Source organism: Schistocerca serialis, chromosome 2 (assembly GCF_023864345.2).
Source record: "Schistocerca serialis cubense isolate TAMUIC-IGC-003099 chromosome 2, iqSchSeri2.2, whole genome shotgun sequence".
NCBI classification, from domain to species: Eukaryota; Metazoa; Arthropoda; class Insecta; order Orthoptera; family Acrididae; genus Schistocerca; species Schistocerca serialis.
In genome coordinates, this window is record NC_064639.1 from 1,051,175,775 (window position 1) to 1,051,199,409 (window position 23,635).

The following is a 23,635-nucleotide window of genomic DNA, read 5'->3' on the forward strand; positions in this document are numbered from 1 at the left end:
AGGAAATGAGGCACTAAAAGTAGAAGACGTGTTGTACTATTTGGACATCTAAACAGCTGATGATGGCCGAAGTATGGAGGGTGTATGATGTATACTGGCTACAGAAAGAAAAGCATTTCTGGAAAAGAGGAATTTGTTAACATCGAATATAAGTTTAAGTGTTAGGAAGACTTTCCTGAAGATATCGGTCTGCAGTGTAGCCTTTTACAGAAGCAAAAGGTGAACGATAAACCGTTCAGACAAGAATGGAACAGAAGCTTTTGAAATGTGGTGCTACAGAAGAATCCTGAAGATTAAATGGTTAAGTCGAATAAAAAATGAGGAGATACTGCATCGAGGGGAAACAAGAAATTTATGGCACAACTTGACTAAAACAAGGGATGATAGATAGGACAAATACTGATGCATCAAGGAATTTGCTGTTTGGTAATGGAAGAAAGAGGAGGCGAAGGTAAAAATTTTAGTCGAAGACCAAGACTTGAATACAGCAAGCAAGTTCAGACGTATGTAGATTGAGGTAGTTATGCAGAGGTGAAGAGGTATGCAAAAGATACACTAGCGGAATGAGCTGCATTAAACCATTCTTCGGATTGAAGATCAGAACAACAACACTCGAAGACAAGAACATTTGAATTACAGTTTGTTACTGGCTCTATACCCCCTCTCACCCCCTCCCGTCACACCAAAGTTAACTTCGCACCACCCTCATTTTCCTAACTTGCCTACAGATGCCTGTGATTTTAATAATATAACATTGAGTTGTTTACATGTAACAGCAGTAATTTATTTAGATCAGCGCTTAGTACATAGCCTTAGCAGAACACCAGAGAGACACAGAGGAATATGTAATAGGAGAAGTATTGGTATGAAAAATTGAAATTTACGTGTGTTATGCAAATGATACATATGTTATAGCGAAACACTATCACAGTTTCGACAACTTCATAATTTACACGACGTAAAATAGGAGTGTGCATCAGCATTTCACTTGGATGTACGACTGTGAGCAGTTGTCTGCAGACGATGTCTTAATGAACGTCTAAATGGGAAGGAACGCTGTTTCTTTCACAGATTTCTACATAAATTCGGGATGCCAATTTGTGTTTTTTTTTTTTTTTTTTTTTTTTTTTTTTTTTTTTTTTTTTTTTTTAGGGCACGGCCTTTCTCTTTTTGTCTCATCTTATACAGCGTCCTTCTTGTAATCATCCTTGTCTTATTCGAAGCCCACAGTTTACCTGCTACTTTATCAGTATATGAAAGTACGCTGGTAATTTGGAAACTGATGCATGTAAAAAGATAAATGCTTCGGATCAAAAAATTCTTTGTCAGATAGCGTACGCCAATGAGCCTAGTTCCAAGTGCAGCAGAAATATTTACGTCCATAAGTAAAAATAAAATAAAATAAACTAAAATCCAAGATAAATTTAGAAAGGAAGGGTATCAGTTTGCTTAGACAAGATATATGGGCAAGGGAAGTCAACATAGCATTCAAAAGCTTGTTAGAGAAGAGTTTGAAATAAAACTGGTATACATATGTAGACTTTTTGATCTAGAAAAGGAATCAGCTGGAAGGAACTCTTAAAGTTCTTGACATATGAATACGTAGCGTGCGAAGAAATATGAAGAAAATTAAATAAATACAACAACTACTGTGTGGGGATAGGTATTGTTGAAGAGGAATAAAAGTAAAATTAGGAAAGGGGTAAGACAAGCACGCTTGTTATCACAACATTTGTTTAAACTTTTCATCAAAAAGCTATTAGCATCTTCAAAGACATAACGTTTGAAGTTAAAGGAACGAAATTCTCACTGTATGAGGCTGACTGGATTTCAGATAAGAAAATAGTATTCATATCACACTATCTAAATTTGCAACATTTATGAAAAAGACTAAATTAAAAATTAATAGAAAGAAGAAAGAAAATTGTGACCGAGCAAATCAGAATTGAGGAGTGTACCTGACGGCAACCTTAAAACGAAAAAATAACAATAACAAAAAAAGTTTGTTATTTAGATTCCTTTCTTATCGAAGACAACAGCTGCTGCACTGAAATCATGAAATGAATTGCAACGCCAAAACGTGTTTCCAGTGGAAGATGTCAGCTAATAAAAAACAAGAAGTTCTGTACAGACAAGAACAGAAAAAATATTTTGTGTAATAGACATCTGCAGTGCCCTCCCGTGTAGCTGTAAACTCGGCATTTTTGAGGAAAGAAACAGAATTAAATGAGTCGCGGTGCAAATGTGGCAGAGGAGAAAGCTAACAAGGACCGGCCAAATAGAAAGAGCAAGCAATGAAGTTGCTTCGAAAAAGATTAGTTACATAATCATCCCATACAGGAAAACGAAACTTTTAGCGTATTTATTTGGACACAATAAGTCTTAACAAACATATTACAATGAAAAATTTTGGGAAAGACGGTCAAGTAGAGACCAAGAAAGAAACAGTACATCTAGTGGACGTGAATATTATCAAGAAATGAAGGGGACAGTGGTTGTGGCAACAAGGCATCCCCGTTTCAAGATTGTGATGAGGGGTCGCCTGCTGGATTATGATGGTGTGTAAACAGAGTGTAACATTTGATTACATGTGCTTTTTGTTCCATTGATCTATTAGGAGAAGAACTTAAAGAATGTAAATCGTATCAGAAACCAAGAACACATAACAAGTCTTTACAAAAAAGAAGAGATATGCTAATGGCCCTTCAAGTGATTCGCGGTGCACTGATACTCATGAATGTGGAATATGTCAATAAATCCTAAATTTGTTTTCATTTACGAAATAATATTAAACTTGTAAATATTACATTAAACGTCTCGTAAAACATGTAAATGAAGTGTATACGATAATTCTTTATGTATTGTACCCACACGTCTTCAAAGAGAAAATCAGTTTATAACACTCCTTAACGTCGAAGATATTATTACACTGAAAATGTGCAGAAGTCATATTTTACGGAACATTCACGTTATTCGATATTATTAATAATATACACATCAGTTGGTTCTACCTAGAAATTCGTCAACGGAATAGAAGATGAAGGCCACCGATTACATCTTATCTTAAACTGAATTTTATTCAGCAGCTATAATCTTGTTATGTTTTCTGCCAAATTGTTGAAACGTATGTCCCTGAATAGGGACACCTTTCTGGATCAAACTAAGTGAGTTAATGTGTTTGTCGAGGTTATTATTATTTATGGTATTGATTTCATGAACAGAGCTGTTGGTCTTAAGAACAGGGATATTGTTAACGAAAAATTGTTCAAATGGCTCTAAGCACTAAGGGACTTAACATACGAGGTCATCAGTCCCCTAGACGTAGAACCACTTAAACCTAACTAACCTAAGGACATCACACACATCCATGCCCGAGGCAGGATTCGTACCTGCGACGTAGCAGTAGCACAGTTCCGGGCTGAAGCGCCTAGAACCGCTCGGCCACAATGGCTGGCCATTGCTTACGACAAATTTCATTAAGGAAAAAATACGATGGGAGCAGCAATTGGTATCCCGAATTCTTTGAACAGGCGTCTGCAACACGTTCTTGAGTTCACAGCACGAACAGTTCGTATTACACGCTTTTATACTTTAGGGTGACTTGAGGAATTAACCGAAAATATGATCCCATATGACATTATGGAACGAACATAAATAAAGTACACTACCTTTTTCCTTCTAATATCACTGTCTGTCAATATAAGGATTTGCTTAAGCGCTTCGGCAGTTCTGCCGTATGCTCCTCCCAATTTACTTAATTATCAAGTCGTAATTCCAGGAATTTAATACTGTCAAACTGATCTGTCTGTTCTTGGAAATATACTGGAGAGAACCCTTTACACGTTCTGAATTGCATATAATGCGTCTTTTCAAACTATGGTGACAAAGACTTGGTTAGGGACTATTTATTAATGTTCATGAATATTTCATTAATAAATGTTTCTAATATTAAACAGGATTTTTCTCTTATTTCAGTGCTTGTATCATATGCAAACAAAACAGGCTTAGCATCCGACAATGTTAAAGGTCTGTAATTCATGCAAGGATAAGTGAAGGCACTAAAATTGAACATTACGGAACACCACACGGTACAGTGTGAACACAGAATCATTTGATCCTCTCGCTTGTAAAAGGGTTAATATGTCTGAGTTGCAAAATGCGATGATTATTGGGTACTGGATAAGGACAGCAATGTTTGTCTGAGGCAGCGCAGTTTGAGAACTGTTCGCATGCTGTTGTGGTGAAAGGGTATCGTGAGAGGACAAGTGGAACTGCCGTGATCAACCGATGTGGAAACTGCGGAGCCCACATTGATGTGAAAAGTGAATGTCCGCTCTAAAGGTGCGTGGGGACCGATCGACCCGATAAAAGTAGAACGGCTCAACTTCAGAATCAATCAGTGGACTACGAGACCTGCACCTAAAAGGATAGTTCAGTGAACCGTGAACAGTTACTGCACCGATGCTATTACAGTGACGATGCATCAGTAGAAAGCGTTTGGATTTTTTTTTCAGATGTACTGAAATTGAATCTCTGCTAACCGGTGAAAGATTTACTTCTTCTGTAGCAAGCGTTTCTTGTTTCACTGGGCGGATGAAATATGGCTTGTCAAGCGAAATGCGTTAAGCACATTGTAACCACTGCGTGGGTTGCAACGTTACATTATGCCTAACGCTGTTCTCTGGGACCGATCATCTACGTGGAAAGTATAGATTTTTTTTTATAACCGTACAACATCAGCAGAATTTATGTTTGTCCAGCTGCTATTAGTATGAATACTAATAAAAAATAGCAAATCTGCTTAGATAAAATGAAAGGATCTTTCTGCGCAAACTACAAAAGGCAACAATTCACACCTTAAACAATAAAAATATACGTTGTGAGACCCACGAATAAACAAAATCACACGAAAAACTTGCTCAAGCTACTACATCGATCAGACAGGCAGAATCATTAATACCAGATACATCGAACCCCACGAATGCTACACTAATAACCAATTCACAAATTCAGGCATAGGAACACTTATAAATAACACTGGATACTCATTCACATACATAGAAGATTTTAAGATACTCCATCACGTCCAGCGATTACATACGATGTATTTGATGGAGCAGATGCAAATTTTTGTACACCATAAAAAGCAAGAAGAAAAAAACTCTTAATGACAAATAATATAGTGAATGGATTAATTTCTGCTATATATAATAAGTATAGAAAATCCAAAAGTTTGTTCGTTCTTTTATACGTTCTACTCTATATTTCCAACAAAACAGTATGAAATAGAAATACAAAGCGTAAGCGACATTTTAAATAGTCGGTAGTGTTAGGATAGTTACAATGACAACTTAATGTAAATAACGTAATCCACGAAGTATGAAACACTGTAGACTATACCCATACTCTTTGGAAAGGCATACTGTCGTAATAAAATGGTTCAAATGGCTCTGAGCACTATGGGAGTTAACTTCTAACGTCATCAGTCCCCTAGAACGTAGAACTACTTAAACCTATCTAACCTAAGCGGTCGCGCGGTTCCAGACTGTAGCGCCTAGACCGGCCGGCCTGTCGTAATACTTTGTGCCATATTTCAACTTCACATAAACAAATAATGAGAGTAATCGTCTGCGTATGTGTAGCTCTTTGCACAACTTAGGATGCACAGTGCTAGTAAGCAGACAGACCAAATACATAATTTACTAACATTAGCACACAAAACGTCACAAGATTTATTCTTCCGATTCCAGTAAAACCACAAAAAGACGACTGCAGGACAAGAGAAGCAGAACAACAGGCACCCAAACGTAACATTTGTACTTGCCAATGAGAACGAATTCTCGAAATGTGTCGTGCTATGCACGAGAAAAAAAGCCCTAACTGGTTCAGCGTTTTTTTATTTAAATCAGTTGTAGGTGGCTTGCGGAAAATTATTATAGATAAGTGAATTGCGTAATACGAGCAGCCGGCACTAAATAGTTGCAGACCTCTTGTGCTTACCAGAAGGCGGCAGCAGTGTTTATGGCTTCCTTCCAAACTAAGGGAGCCAGTGATTGTGTTTACTCGACCATATTGGCTTATTCGTTATGTGTCTGGTCTTTGACCATATGGTATAATATTCTTGTGTCAAAATAACAACAGGAATCCGAAGAACTGGATAAAATCCAACCATTTAAGTATAACTTTACTGCTGTTCTGCACTGTTACTCCGCAAGAGCTTCAGCCAGTATGAGTCGTCTTATGTATGAGGATACATCATCAGTTCTTCGCAAGCCAACTGACGGTGTGTGGCGGAGAGTACTTCTGGTATTACTAGTTGCTCAATGTTCCGTTCGCGAATGGCGGATGGGAAGAATGTTACCAAATCTCCGTATTAACTGTAATACCTCTAATTTTCTCGTTATAGTCATTTTGTGAGACGTAGGTGGGAGAAAGTAATATGTTGCTCGAATCTACCCGGAACATACTCTCTCGGAATTTCCATAAAAAGGCTTTCCATGAGACACAATGCCTCTTTTATAGCGTCTGCCATTGAAGTTTGTTCAGCTTAGTCGTAACAGTTCCGCGCCTATCAAATGATATCAAGACGAAAAGCGCTTCTCTTCGTTGGAGTTTCTCTAACACTTAAGGCCGAAAGAGGTGGCGCAGTGGTTAGCACACTGGGCTCGCATTCGGAAGGACGATGGTTCAATCTCGCGTCCGACCATCCTGATTTAGGTTCTCTGTGATTTCCCTAGATCACTTCAGGCAAATGCGGAATGGTTCCTTTGAAAGGGTGCGGCCGATTTCCTTCCTCATAGTTCCCTAATCCGAGCTTGTGCTCCGTCTGTAATGACCCCGCTGTCGACGGAACGTTAAACACCAATCTCCTCCTATCATACTTAAGAATATTCCATCTGATTTTTCGTTCAATTTTGTTTACGATGTCATTCTACACTGACGAGAAAAAATTAGTACACCTTTTAGAGGTTTCTAATTCCTCAAGAGTTATTGTTGCAACAGTGCATACAGAGCACATCAAAAAAGATTACATTTACAAATCAATAGCACAAGCTATTCTAAATACCACGTATCGACCAAAGCTAAAACACCCGTATCAATACGTGGTTTTGCGAGGATTCTTCTCGAATCTTCATATGGAAATGATGCTCTAAGCCCTCCCCCCCTTTTCTAACTCCGACTTTTGCTGTGGCACACGCCCGCATCTCGTGGTCGTGCGGTAGCGTTCTCGCTTCCCACGCCCGGGTTCCCGGGTTCGATTCCCGGCGGGGTCAGGGATTTTCTCTGCCTCGTGATGGCTGGGTGTCGTGTGCTGTCCTTAGGTTAGTTAGGTTTAAGTAGTTCTAAGTTCTAGGGGACTGATGACCATAGATGTTAAGTCCCATAGTGCTCAGAGCCATTTGAACCATTTTTTTTGCTGTGGCACATGGATTAAGAAGAAACGCGAAGTGACTGTAATCGACCCTGCAAATAGAGTAGAAAAGAGTTTGGCACCTGCAATAATTTAATTGGATAGAAATTAATTAGATAAAGGAAAGTTTCATTAACATAGTGAGAAATGAAAGGGTTGCTCTACCGATTAACAGAATGAAAGTTCTGTCCAAAATAACAATTTGATTTATTATGACTAAACTCAAAATAATAAACAAAACACATGAAACATTTACAATACATCAGACTGGATACTCAAATAAATGCTGTGAAGGTGAAGTTGTCCATAAGCTAGATTGTGACATTTATGACCAAGTGGTATGTGGAGCCAATTCCTTGCAACTCAAATCTTAAGAGAAACACCCAGCCAACCCAACATTAATTGCTGCTACAGTAGTGATAACTCAGACAATGAACACCCAAGACAGAATAAAGTTAGAAAAGACGAACAAGCGCGCTCTGATGAGCTCTGATTATCACCTAGCAAAATTCCCTGATTTGCCAGTGCTGCGAATGTACATTACCAGGCTGTCTTCTTATCTGCAAGGACACGATCTGGCATAACGGAGGCGACGGCTGGTTGCTTCGACGTCCCGTCGTGGTGATGATAATGCCGTGAGTATAGCCTGAAACAAATTCCCCTGGTCTGGTTGTTCCAGACTGAAGACTTCCTAACACCACAAATACGCCTCTCAGGGAGACGAAGAAGGCTCGCTACACAATCACTGATGGTACAGTGAGTGACTTTAACAAGAGAGGTCACACAGTAACTCCGGTACAGTCAACTTTAGCCAAAACTGCTCAAGACGGACAACATAGGCCGCTTGTACGCAGAACGCTCAATTGCCAACTGTACTCGGAATGTTACGTTGAAGTCGAAACTTCAGCAACTTCGTCAAACAGTTACAATTAAATGAAAGTATATTAGACAGCCAACGGAAGGCAGGCTGTCCAGAGCAGCGAGAGCTCAGTCTTGTAACCTACTCTGACCGAAAGGCGAGAGCTGACCCTCTCAAGAGCATCCGTACAAGCCGAACACAGAACATTCCCACCCCCACGACAGTGGTCGTGGTTAAACGTTCCAATCAGCAACTCGAAAACCGGCGGAAAATTCCCTCTATTGCAAACGCAGTACTATTCCACCAATGGAAGTACGTGACGCCAATTTCTGCGCCGATTTTGCTACGTCACAGAGCTATTCCCTGGGCAAGCCAATCACAGTTATGATTTTGCAGAAAACGCGGTAATTTGCCCGCCAAGACTGCCTGGGAACACAAGTCATTCCCACGCCTCGCTGGTAGCCTGCCACAAAGTGTTTTCACTAAGTTTCTGCGAAGTAACGGAATCTCTAGTACAGCCGCTCCGTAGGGCACCTCTGGGCGTGTCGCCCCCGCTCTTATGACAATGTCGGCGTCTGGAAAGCATCCACTCGACTCCCTCACACCCGTCGGCTTAACCCTTTCAAGATCAGAAGAACCCACCTGTCACCAGACCACCCAGGTGACGACAGACGCTGCGTGGGAAGTCCGCGTGTGAAGGAATAGCGACTTTTCACTGCATGCAATTAGAGAGGAAAATCGTAAGATAGAAATATGAGAGGGGGCTCATGCCACCTCTCAGTTTAGCCTCCATGGGCGGCAATACAAGTGCTGACTCTGGCAGTAAGTCGTACATACAGATGGCGAATACTGTCCTGGGATATGTCTTGCCATGCCTACTCAACCTGCTGCTCAAACCAGCTAGAAATACAGTTTGCTTTTGAGTTGATAAAAGACTGGCCGGCCGGAGTGGCCGAGCGGTTCTAGGCACTACAGTCTGGAACCACGAGACCGCAGGTTCGAATCCTGCCTCGGGCATGGATGTGTGTGATGTCCTTAGGTTACTTAGGTTTAAGTAGTTCTAAGTTCTAGGGGACCGAGGACCTCAGAAGTTAAGCCCCATAGCGCTCAGAGCCATTTGAACCTTTTTTAATAAAAGACTTTATTCCCTGACTGGAAATGCTTGCTGCTTTCCACACGATTCCTTCTCAAAAGATAAGTAACTGCGTTTTATTATTCAATTATAGCACTGTATAGCACTGTAGGGTGTTCACTTACTCTAGTCTGCCTTCTGCTTTCTAGTCTACGAATTAGTATTGTGACCACCGAGACACCTCAACTTTGACGAATGCTCTATACGAGACAGTGTTCGTCGTAAGCGCAAACTACAGTCATCTGTGTGCAATCTGAAACTGCTTTCATCGCTGAAGAGCACGACGCGCCATTCCATGTTCCAAGTGATCCTCTGCGGGCACCAGTTGAGCTGTTCACGCCAATGCCGTGGCGTGAGTGAAAGACGGGCTAGAGGCGTGCGTGCCCGTAGCCCCATTGCTAATAATTGGTTCGCTGACACGTGCTGACACGTATGGGCTCACATCTGTGCTACGGTAGCTGTACGCTCTGCCGCTACTACCCTTAGAATATGAAGATTATGGCTGGCATCTGTGCTGCATGGGCGTCCGTAACCTCGTCTACAGGTCTGAGATCGTTCACGTGACGCAGATACCAGCATAGTAGCACAAATAACGCAGCACGTCCAACATGTGTGGCAATTCTCTGAAAGGACCATCCCGCAATTAGGAAGGCCACAGTTTGATCCCCTTCAAACCCGTTCATTTAGCTGTAGGTAGAACGAGTGCGTCTCCGTGGCTTGATCGGTTGCTTGCTTCATGCCACACTGAGCCTTCTGGCTGTGAACATTCCCTGTTAAAGGGTAGACACAGCTGGGACTCTGGCAGCTATGCCACTACACCACCTGCTGGCGGAAGACGCTGGAACCATTGTCAGTCATCTACAACTCCCCAGGTGGCATATGTCGTCTTCAGGTCAAAATCGACATTGTCTTTGTGTACCAACATTTTTTTGCGGCAGTATATTCCAAGTCTCACGGGATAGTCGTAGGTATTTTACGTTACTTACTGCTTCCAGTGATTTGTCCCCAGTAGTGTAACCGAACAGTTACCAATGTCTTGCACACTGGACTCGCATTCGGGAGGACGAGGGTTCAATCCCGCGTCCGACCATCCTGATGTTTTCCGTGATTTCCCTAAATCGCTCCAGGCAAATGCCGGGATGGTTCCTTTCAAAGGGCATGGCCGACTTCCTTCCCCGTCCTTCCCCAATCCGATGAAACCGATGACCTCGCTGTCTATCTAAAGCAAATTACATTTCCAGAATGAGATTTTCACTCTGCAGCGAAGTGTGCGCTGATATGAAACTTCCTGGCAGATTAAAACTGTGTGCTGGACCGAGACTCGAACTCAGGACCTTTGCCTTTCGCGGGCAAGTGCTCTACCAACTGCCAGGAAGTTTCATATTACATTTATTTACGTTCAGTGTGAACTGCAAATCCCTACACTACTCGTCGGTACTCTACAGGTCTTTTTTGCAAATGGCTACAGACTCCCGGCGTTGCTTCGTCCTTATAGAAAAGTGCATCGTCTGCAGAGAGGCCATGTGCAACTGATTTCATTTGCATTTGTAAGTGCCAGCCATGTACTTTAGTTTCTGGAACTTAATATCGAAGTGAATATTACTCTATAAGGATGTATGGCAATGACATCAGCACATATTTCATTTGTTTTAGACTCGTCTGAAAACAATATTTATGCCATCCTTGACTGATCCGTGTTGCTATCTTTGACTGTTTACTTGTGTGGCCTCGGCGCCAGAACAGGTCACCTCCAGTCTTATATAAACTTGCTTACAAGAAGCTGCCGGGTGACATTTATGTAACTTCATGAGTACATGTTTGATCCGCCTAATACATTTGCACTCATTCAAACGACCTCAAAGTCACCACACAAATAAAAAACGTATGACCTTTAGAACCGAATAATGACGCGCGAAACTACTTTAATTGCCGCTGAAGATTAATCGAAGCAAAATTACAACAGCAGGTGATGTTGACGCTCTTGCTGAATTGTGTGCAAGGGCAACTGAGGCCGCGTCAGAGCTATTTCTAACGTTGACCTTTCAGCTGCCCGTTCAACTGATTCGTGAATATTGTTTACACTTAAAATTCAGACGGTAATCTGGTGGTTTATCAGTCTCATCTATGACAGCAGTTATTTAAACTTACCCCATTGTAAATAGATGATGATGATGATGATGATGATGATATGATGATGATGATGATGATGTTTGCTTTGTGGAATGCTCAACTGCACGGTTATCAGCGCCCGTACAAATTACAAACCTTTGCTCAGCCCAATCTCGCCACTTTCTTGAATGATGATGAAATGATGAGGACAACACAAACAGTCATCTCGAACAGGTGAAAATTCCCGACCCCGCCGGGAATCGAACCCGGGACCCCGTGCTGGGGAAGTGAGAACGCCACTGCGAGACCACGAGCTGCGGACGTGTTAATAGAGCTCATTTATTATGCTCAGTGGAGTAATGCGATCGATGTAAAAAAGTGTTGTAAATTGACTTTTTTATTCGATGATGCATGACAACAATAGCCTAATTCTTAACATAAGCACCTCACTACGGTGAATAGTTGCGTGTTTTATGATAAGTTTGTTATTAGTTTTTAAATGAAACTATGCTTATGATTTTTTTTGACGTATTCTACATCCATGAGGATCATTTCAATTGGAATCTGTGAAAGGTACATTAACGTATATTTTTTTCTTTGGAAATGCACTGCCAGAAAAAAATTAGTGCTTCCTTTTGAAAGGTGGCTACACTGAGCCACAGCGCCAGAGATTGCGCCAAAGAGTATTATTCAGCCGCCTCCACAGTGCCTGTCGAGGACTCGTAGTAGTCAGTGTCTGTCGAGGACTCGTGGTAGTCAGTGCCTGTCGAGAGCTCGTGGTAGTCAGTGCTGGGTGAGAGCTGGTAGTAGAGTGTTTGTTGAGATGTGCTAGTAGGCAGTGCTTGCTGAGATGTGATATTGGAGAGTTCTGGTTGAGATGTGATAGTAACGAGTCGGTGTGGAGATATTGTAATGATTAGAGTGCTTTTCATCAATATAAATTAAGGTAACAAACTACTTTTCTTTTTCTCATTATTTCAATGTCCTGAATAATGCGTCATTACAGGTTCAGTCAACAAAGCATCTGGCTTGTGTTCTTGTATTAGAGTGTAATTCTGCTTTCCTTACGCAACTATAGTATTTCAATTTTTTGATTACTTCAGTATAAATGATGTTTAAAATTTCTTGTCTTGTTGAAGAAGAACCGTGCCAGATGTGTACGTTGAGTCACACTCCCACACACAGAACAATTACACTTGTGCTTTGATTTCGTAGGTTTTTTAGTTGCTGGGGACTTAATTAATTAATTGTGTTAACAAGAAATTTTCATTTCATTCTTTGTTGTTGTTCCATGCAGTCAGATTGCGTACAAATACTAGTCAGGGCCAACCGTTTACGAGACTTGCGTAATCGGACTTACAAAAACTAAAAGTATTTTCATTTTATTTTAATTAAGCCCCCATGCACTTTTTACAGATCAAGAGCATAAGCGGGTCTGAGGTACCAGATACTGATGCTGAAACACCCATATTAGTATGTGGTGTAGCCTTCATGGGCGGTATGAAGGCGCTGGCTTCAGCATGCAGCCGAACGTACGGATGGCGAATACTGTCCTGGGATACGTTACGCAACGCCTGCTTGACTTGTTCACGAAGTTCTGTAAGCGTTGTTGACTGACGAGTGGCACGAGTCACTTCTCGTCCCATCATATCCCACACGTGCTCGACTGAAGACAAAACCGGACATCGTGCTGGCCAGGGAAGTTGCTGCACTTCTCGAAGAGTACATTGAGTTTCACGAGCATATGTGGGGGTTCATTATGCTGTTGGAACAACACATAAGCTTCCGGTTGCAAGAACGGCAGAAGAACGGGTCTAACAACATTCTGCAGGTACAGAGCGGTGCTTATCGTCCCCGCCAGAAATACCAAAGGTGAAAGAGAACTGTAGCTTATCGCGCCGCAGTCTGTCTCGCACGAGCGCACTGTACAAACGACTATCAGTTGCGTGGCGGCGGAATCTGGTTTCATCGCTGAAGACCAGGACCCGCCATTCCATCATCCAAGTGACCTCTGACGGCACAAGTTGAGCGGTGCACGTCGACTCTGTGGCGTGAGTGGAAGACGGCATATAGGTGTACATTGCCACTCCCACTGCTAATAACGGGCTCGTGCCAGGTCATGTTGACACGTCTGGACTCGCATGTCCGCTTGTCTGTGCTGTGGCAGCTGTACTATTTGCCACTGCCGCCCTTACAATACGGCGATCCTGGAGGGCGTCTGGGATGCGTGGACGTCCAGAACCACGTGTGCGGGTGTGAGAATATTCACGTGACCACTGACACCAGCATCATTGCACAACTGACACAACACGTCCAAGTTATGTGGTAATTCCCTGAAAGGACCATCCCGCCTCTCGGAAGGCCACAACTAGACCCATTTGAAACTGGTGATTGCCTGTTCAAACAAATCTCGGGCTTGCAGCCGGTCGTGGTTCAATACTTCGCAGACTGTGACGGCTCACCTGAAGATGACTGGCAGGTGCCCAGTTGAAATGTCGTGCGAAGTATTGAACGAGGACCGGCTGCAAGCCCGAAATTTGTTTGAAAAGTCAATTCGCCAGGAAAATTTTAAAATTCACATGGTGATTGTCTGCATGCTTCACACGTTCGCCCCACACTGAGCTTTCTGGCAGTGAGCATTCCCTGTTGGAGAGTAAACAGAGGTGGCGGTCTAGTAGTTACGCAACTGCGCTATCTGTTGGCGGGCGACGTTGAAACTATTATCAATCATCTTCGGATCAAAATCGAAGTCGTCTTTCCACGTATACTAATTTTTTCCAGCTGTGTATTTATTCTGTATTCTTGTTTTCTAAGATGTTCTACATACTGGATGATCTCATGATTGATATTTTAGAACAGAAAAAGCACTATCAGACCAAAAGTGTCAAATTGGTTCAAATGGCTCTGAACACTATGGGACTTAACATCTGAGGTCATCTGTTCCCTAGGCTTAGAACTACTTAAACCTAATTAACATAAGGACATCACACACATCCATGCCCGAGGCAGGATTTGAACCTGTGACCGTAGCAGCAACGTGGTTCCGGACTGAAGCGCCTAAAACCGCTCGGCCACACCGGCCGGCTCAAAAGTGTCCAGACACTTTTACGTAAATTGGGGTTGACCTCTAGATGTCACGAGAGCTGCACTCATCAGTATAAAAGGAGGCAAGGATTATTCTATTCAAAAAATGGTTCAGATGGCTCTGAGCGCTATGGGACTTAACTACTTAAACCTAACTGACCTAAGGACATCACACACATCCATGCCCGAGGCAGGATTAGATCCTGCGACCGTGGCGGTCGCGCGGTTCCAGACTGTAGAGCCCAGAACCGCTCGGCCACCTTGGCCGGCGATTATTCTGTTGTCAGTAGAGAAACAGTACCAGCAGCATGAGTTGATCAGGAGGGTTCACTTACTTCGAACGAGGACTAGACATTGGATTCATCAAGGACATTTCAACCCTTCTAAACTGTCCTTGTCGACTATTGGCGATGGGACTGTGAAGTGGAAACGACTAAACGAAGATCAGCAAGACCTCACATACAGACGGACAGGGATTGCCAAGCATTGCAGAGGCTGGTTGTAAAAAAATCGCAAGCAATAAACGGAAGGAATCAATCGTTAGTTTCAAAGTGCTACCAGCAGACCAGCTAGCCCAATGATTGTCCGTAGGGAGCAAAAAGTACGGGGTACAATGATCTAGCAGCTCCTTGTAAGCCAGGCATTTCTTTAGTCAGTGTTAAGCGATGCTTGAGATGGTGTAAAGGTTGACGCCACTGGACAGTGAGTGGTGCGAAACGAGTTACTTGGAGTGATCAATAATGCTATACTGTCTGGCAGTCCAGTGTAAGGGTTGGGTTTGGTGGAATTCTCGAGAACGTTACCCGCCTTCAATGTTAGTGTCAAAACTGAAGCACAGAGATGGTGGTTCTAGGGTATGGGTGTGCTTTTCGTGGTTAGTGTATGTGGTACCCTTATTATTATCATCATCGTATGTATCAATTATAGTAATACACATTTAGCAAAACAAAGATTATATATATATATATATATATATATATATATATATATATATATATATATATTGCATGGGGGCTTAATTAATTATGATTGAAAATATTTTTTGTTTTTAGTAGCTGTAAGGCCGATTACGGTGTTTCGTAAATGGTTGGCCCTGACTAGTATTATTACGCTATCTGACTGCAAAGAACAACAACAAAGAATGAAATGAAAATTTTCGTTAACACAATTAATTAATTAAGTCCCCAGCAACTATAAAACCTACAAAACCAAAGCACAAATGTAATTGTTCTGTGTGTGGGAGTATGACTCAACGTACACATCTGGCACGGTTCTTCTTCAACAAGACAAGAATTTTTAAATACCAATTTTACTGACGTGATAAAAGAAAATTACAAATACTATAATTGCGTAAAGAAAGCAGAATTAAACTCTAATACAAGAACACACGCCAGATGCTTTGTTGACTGAACCTGTAATGACGCATTATTTAGGACACTGAAATAAAAAGAAACGGAGTTAGTTACCTCATTTATATTGATGAAAATCACTCTAATCCTTACATTATATCTCACACCGACTCTCTACTATCACATCTCAACCAGAACTCTCCAATATCACATCTCGGCAAGCACTGCCTACTAGCACATCTCAACAAACACTCTCTGCTACAACATCTCAGCACAGACTACCCCGAGTCCTCGACAGGCACTGTCTACTACGAGCTCTCGACAAGCACTCTGGAGGCGGCTTAATAATACTCTTTGGCGCAATCTCTGGCGCAGTGGCTCAGTGTAGCCACCTTTCAATATATATACATATTTTTTTTAAAGGGTACAGTACCGCCCGACATTGAAAATAGGTACAACATTCTTCGTTATTCTTGTCAGAACAACATATTTTTTCTAATAATAACTCAATTTCAATTAATACAGCAAAGCCAGTGTGGGAAAGAATGACAATTTATTTATTCAATTGATCACATGTGCACTCCCACAAAATAGTGAATGTGAATATATGATCACCTTTGAGACAGTACCTGGGTCACCTTTGGTGGGACCAAAGAGATGAAATTTACCTGAGCTTTGAGCGCCTGAAATGTGGCTGACCAATACGGTAGCAAGGTGCTCCCCCACTTCGGTAGAGGTGCGAGAGAACCTGAAGAACGGCCATGTTTCAGCACTCTGCCGCTGGATCTAGTGTTGGTAAGACCTGTCTTAGGCGTGCTCCGTAAGGACAAAAGAGGGGAGACATGGTATGCATGTGAAATACTTAAGAGTAGTTTAGAATAATAATTTCTCTATTTCAGGAACTTTTGTGGGGAGAATTAAATGTCAGGCAGGTAATATTAAGTGGATCGTAGTAATCTTCGGATGTGACCAACGGTCACAATGAAACCACGTGTAGCAATAAGTTGAAATACTTCCGAGTGCTAAAGTTAAGCTGAATTACTGGCGTGTGTACTATAAGTTGGAAATATTTAAGAAATGGCATGTGCAGGACTTGAAATTAGAGACAAGTACTTCCACGTGGTGAGTACTGTGTGAGTCTCAATCTGTGTATGAGACAAAGGATAAAGAGAAGTACTTGTCCATGGTATCAGTTGAGGACTCGCGTGTGTGATGAATATGTTCTTAATATTACTTTGCGTGTTATGTTTCCGTGTGACGCTTGATTCAAACTATAATACTCAGAGAGAAGCAAGGTGAGTCAGCCGTCTATCCAGCAACGCCACTTGGCTTGCATTGCACAGGAAGACGTGCATATATCCTCCAGAGTTCATAGTAGGAAAGAAAAGTTACGAAGTGGGGCAGTGTCGTGTGAAACTGGGATGAATACTAATCTAAATGGGAAAGCTGAAAGTGATGTGATTATAATGTTGTGACTATTCCTTATGTTGTATTCCATGTTGCAGTGTGGTGTATGTCATGTAATTTAAGTATGTGTGGTTTGCATGGGAGAGTAGCAAGGTAGTTTCAGAGGTAGTGGGTTATGCATGTTCCTTTTTGTACCGCTTGGTCTGGAGGAAAGTTTCGTGATGATGGTTGTGAGAGTCGAAGTGTGAGATATAGCAAAAAAAAGGATCCACCATCCTATCCACAAAGTGCACTGTAGCATTAAATAATTACGAGACCATAAGATAGAGAATCACCAATGTAAAGCCATGCCCACTGGGCGGAATTTCTCATGTGTTATTGTTGTAGGTTATAGAATTTGTGTGTTTAGGTTATAGAATTTATCGGAATAAATACGATAGTGAAAAGAAAAAGATTGGTGGCCTTTTCTTTCGAATTGTAAGTTGCCATGATATCCAGAATTTATAATGTGTGCGCCATTCATATTCAGTGCGATGGCCACGTGTTGATCAAAGCCGTTAAATAAAAAAGAAAATGTGGTATTACCAGAGCGTAGTGAACAGTCAGAGTTGTGTAAATTACTAACAGTCAGATGTGCGTTTCCGTTGCGTAATATTCATACAGAAGAATAATTTGTAACTTAATTGTGAGTACTAGAGTTCATGTTACTCGATAAATAAGAATGAATCCACTCGCTTGGCAGACCACTCATCTTGCAGGCCTGACTGCTTGATGCCACAGTATGAGCAAAGCATGTGGGTGCCTCTCAATAGATATGCACATGTGAAATGATATACAATACACAAGTTTTAAAACGGCTCAGACTACACTCGGATGTTGATGGACTCGATCCAGCGGAGTGCCACGTGGGATGTTTGATGGAGCTTCTCAATGCCACCAGGGAAGTGTGATTGGACATTCATTCACAACGTGGCTCATGGCTCATTGTTTGCGTGTCACCACAGTCACACACACTGTCACTTGAAAAGCCCCACTTGTGTGTGTTGTACTTGCACCTACCCTCTTCAGACCGATATCTGTTTAACTGCAGCCACACCTCCCTTGGTTGGTGGAAGCCTGGAACTGGAAATGTTGGACTGTCTACAAGTTCGTGGTTTCGGGTTCTTGTAGCTTGCCACTCACGTTTCCACTCTGCGTCCTGGTCGAATTCTGTGGATAGCATTTGGACTCCCATTTCATATGCTGGTCTTCTAGATTTGATGCGTTTCCTGGGCAGTGATAGCAAATCGTCATGAAGAGGGATCGAGTTGTTCTCAGAAACTTGCTGACAGAGGTTGTAAAGAGCAGCCTTTCGACGGAGGTCTGGTGGACAGATGTTTGAAAGCACTGGTAGCCAGCAAGTAGGTATAGACCGGACTGTACCACTAACTAATCTCATAACTGAATTCAGTTGGACGGCTACTTTCACTACGTAGGTGCTTCGGAGCCAAACTGTTGCACAGTATTCTGCTGCAGAGTATACCAGTGCAAGGGATGCTCCTCGGAGGAGTGATGTGGTTGCTCCCCATGTACTGCCTGCAAGCTGCCTCACAAGGTTCACTCTTGTTTGTATCTTCTTGGCCAAGTTGTGGTACCCTTATCGCGCTTAAGAAAACGCTAAATGTTGAAGGATATGAACACATTGTGCATCATTATGGCCGCGCGGAGTGGCCGCGCGATTTGGGGCGTCATGTCACGGACTGCGAGGCCCCTCCTGCCGGAGGTTCGAGTCCTCCCTCGGGCATGCATGTGTGTGTTGTTCTTAGACTAAGTTAGTTTAAGTAATGTGTAAGTCTAGGCACCGATGACCTAAGCAGTTTGGTCCCTAAGGAATTCACACACTTTTGAATGTTTTGCAGCACTGTGCACTGCGCACAGTAGAGGACCAATATGGAGACGATGATTATTCAAATAGCTATGACCACAATGGGACTTAACATCTGAGGTCATCAGTCCTCTAGAACCTTAGAACTACTTAAATCTAACTAACCTAAGGACATCACACACATCCATGCCCGAGGCAGGATTCGAACCCGCGACCGTAGCGGTCGTGCGGTTCCAGACTGAAGCGCCTAGAACCGCTCGGCTACCGCGGCCGGCCACGATGATTGTATCAGGATGACAAAGCACAGTGTCATAAAGCAGTGTCTATGAGGCAATGATTTGTGGAGAATAACATTCCTGATATGTACTTGCCTGCCGTGAGTCTCGACATTAACCCAGTGGAACGCCTTCGAGAATAGTTAGAACGTCGACTTCGCTACAGTCCCCAGTGTCCAAGAGTATAACCATTGCTCCACAGACATTCAGACACCTCATTGACAGTCTTCCCAGCAGAATTCAAGGTGCCATAAAGGCGAAGACTGGGCACGTTCGATATTAATGATGTGTCGACAGAAGTGCCGACACAGTGTGATTTGAGGAGACCGAAATACACACTATAAGCTCACGCAGGATGGCGTGATAGGTCTGCAACAGGATACGTAATGAATGCTATAAAGAAAAGTGCGTAGCTCCTGGAATACTTAACTTTAATCCATCATTTGTATACATCGTTCTTGACGAGACAAGTGAGACTCTTTAGATACAAGCTATGTAAGGCTAATGGCGCCTTGCTAGGTCGTAGCAACTGACTTAGCTGAAGGCTATTCTAACTATCTGCTCTGCAAATGAGCGAGGCTTCGTCAGTGTGCATCGCTAGCTACGTCTTCCGTACAACTGGGGCGAGTGCTAGTAAGTCTCTCGAGACCTGCCGTGTGGTGGCGCTCGGTCTGCGGTCACTGACAGTGGCGACACGCGGGTCCGACATGTACTAATGGACCGCGGCCGATTTAAAGCTACCACCTAGCAAGTGTGGTGTCTGGCGGTGACGCCACAATTAACGTCTACCAGTACGTGTCCACATACTTTTCATGAGGTAGTGTGCATTCACGATAGCTTGCTGAAAAGTAATGCCCCCGAATTTTTTATCTAAAAATTGTTAAAGATTTTTAAATTAAAAAACAATATTAACGTTCTAAATCTTTATTCTTAATGTCTGCATATTTATTTCTCAACATAGCCAACCAAGCGAAGAGCATATTTCTCCCAACAAGTGACCAGTTCGTTCATGCCATCACTATGTTGACAGAGCCACTAGCTAACCTCTGCTTGCACCGCTTCATAATCCTCATAGTGAAGTCCTCGAAGGCCTCCTTTAAGTTTTGGAAACACATGAAAATTAGAGCCATTTTGTTCCACATGGAGGCTGTCCGACGACAGTGAACGCAAAGCATCAGCTTGTGGAGATGTTGCAGCGCTCGTGTGTAGTCTGGCAGTGTCTTGCCTGAAGGAGGGGGTCCCCATGTGTGGACGAACTCTCTGAATCCGAAACTCCATCGCAGCACTCTGTTCCTCACACATGACATGGTTACATTACACACAGCCATGTAGCACGCTGCAATTCGGATCCCTCTAAGTGGCAGAGTGGTCCAAATATGCAGACATAAATTCTGAGGCATTACTTTTCAGCATGCCTCATTATCTAATGTCGTTGGTCTATTGGTACTCTAGCTTTCCGGGCGGGAAGACGTTCCGGTCCCCTGCACGAATCCGCCCGGCGGACTAGTGTCGAGGTCCGGTGTGCCGGCCAGTCTGTGGATGGTTTCTAAGGCGGTTTTCCATGTGCCTCGGCGAATGCGGGCTGGGTCCCCTTATTTCGCCTCAGTTACACTATGTCGGCGATTGCTGCGCACACACTTTCTCCACGTATGCGTACACCATAATTACTCTTCCACGCAAACATTGGGGTTTACACTCGTCTGGTGTGAGACGTTCCGTGGGAGAGGGGGAGGGGGGGGGGTCTACTGGGGGCCGAACCGCACAATAACATTGGGTTTGTTTGGGGTGGCGGTGGGGTGAGTGGACTGCTGCAGCCTGTTGTGAGGTTGTGTACAACTGCGGGCTACGGCGGGGGACGAAGCCTCTCCGTCGTTCTAGGTCACCAGTTCCATACAATACAATACAATTGGTACTCTGAGTAGACATCACTTATGGGCAGTGTTATTCCACAGAACTTTGCTATGGACAGTGTTTCCAAAACTGCTCTATTACCTACTGAGGAACCATTATTCAGATGAAGGTTCCCAATCGATTTAAATTATTAACACTGCACGAAACTATGAATACAGTTAAATCTAACATTTAGCATTGCAAATTTAAATCGTACTGTTTCCTTTAATTCTGTATGGCGACAGGTCGCTGTAGTGTTTTTCTGCATCTCGGGATTTTTAAATGGCTGTTAGAATGCATTAGAGCTGTAAGAGAAGCATGATGCGCAGACCATAAAAATGTTTCTGTTGAAAGCCAGGATTCAGTCAGGTACATGCTGGAAACTGAGCACTGTTTTTCAATAGATATGAGGACCCAAGGTGGTCGCCATCGGGGTGGCAGACTAGGGGTGCCCACTAGGTTGTAAACTTTCAGTGTTGTAGGAGCCAAGAATACCTTTTAGAAAAGATAAGATCTGCAAAAAGGAGGGAAAACATGACACTCTCAGCTTGGGACAGAGCCTTTGGAAGCTGGAGAAGGCCACAGGTACAGATATTAAGTATTGCAAGGAGAATCACGGTTGGCTCCTAACAATCAAATTCGTAGCAGTCTCAGAGGGACGAGTGCGGACATGCAGCTGTTCCTATTGGATTAAATATGAAAACTCACATACATTGAGAGAGAATTTCTGTCTACTGCCCCACTCCAAGAGAGAATTCAGCCGTATTAGTTAACCACGGCAGTTTCGTAAGGAGAAGGGAAATTGTTGAAATACAGGGTGATTCAAAAAGAATACCACAACTTTAAAAATGTGTATTTAATGAAAGAAACATAATATAACCTTCTGTTATACATCATTACAAAGAGTATTTAAAAAGGTTTTTTTTCACTCAAAAACAAGTTCAGAGATGTTCAATATGGCCCCCTCCAGACACTCAAGCAATATCAACCCGATACTCCAACTCGTTCCACACTCTCTGTAGCATATCAGGCGTAACAGTTTGGATAGCTGCTGTTATTTCTCGTTTCAAATCATCAATGGTGGCTGGGAGAGGTGGCCGAAACACCATATCCTTAACATACCCCCCCATAAGAAAAAATCGCAGGGGGTAAGATCAGGGCTTCTTGGAGGTCAGTGATAAAGTGCTCTGTCACAGGCTGCCTGGCGGCCGATCCATCGCCTCGGGTAGTTGACGATAAGGTTTCATAACTAACCTTTTTCGTAGGACTCTCCATACAGTTGTTTGTGGAATTTGCAGCTCTCTGCTAGCTCTGCGAGTCGATTTTCCTGGGCTGCGAACAAATGCTTGCTGGATGCGTGCTACATTTTCATCACTCGTTCTCGGCCGTCCAGAACTTTTCCCTTTGCACAAACACCCATTGTCTGTAAACTGTTTATACCAACGTTTAATATACCATCTCTCAGGAGGTTTAACACCATACTTCGTTCGAAATGCACGCTGAACAACTGTCGTCGATTCACTTCTGCCATACTCAATAACCAAAAAGCTTTCTGTTGAGCGGTCGCCATCTTAGCATCAACTGACGCTGGCACCTAGTCAACAGCGCCTCAAGCGAACAAATGTACAACTAAATGAAACTTTATAGCTCCCTTAATTCGCCGACAGATAGTGCTTAGCTCTGCCATTTGTCGTTGCAGAGTTTTAAATTCCTAAAGTTGTGGTATTCTTTTTGAATCACCCTGTATTTATAAACTTGTAATTAGTTGGAACTCAGAAAGTATACTGCTTTTGGCTGGTGGAACCAGCAACGTTTTGTGGAGGAGAGCAGAAAGACACTTCGTTTCATGGCATGATACAGTACAGCACTAAGTCCTAGATCTTCAGAGAGAGATGATATTTTACTACTGCAAAGGGAGATGTCTTCGCTTTAGGGCTGGTCACAGGTGCGAAGGGTGAACTTGGAATTCTCGGCCACTGTTACAGCCATCGTCTGCAGCTGAGTATCAGCAGAGCGATAAGCTTGGGCCGCGTTCGCTTACATTGCGATGAGGGGACCAAGAAGTTTTTTTTTTTATGAATTAATCCACACAGCCAGCTAGCCACACAAAATATCAACCTAGAAGAGAAAACAGACGCATCTAAATACTTTTCTAGATCTTGTCTTGAGACCATCAACTTATTCAGCAATCATTGGCGATTTTCGGGAACACAGTTTTTGCATCATTTCTATCTCAAATCCACCGACCTCTTCCA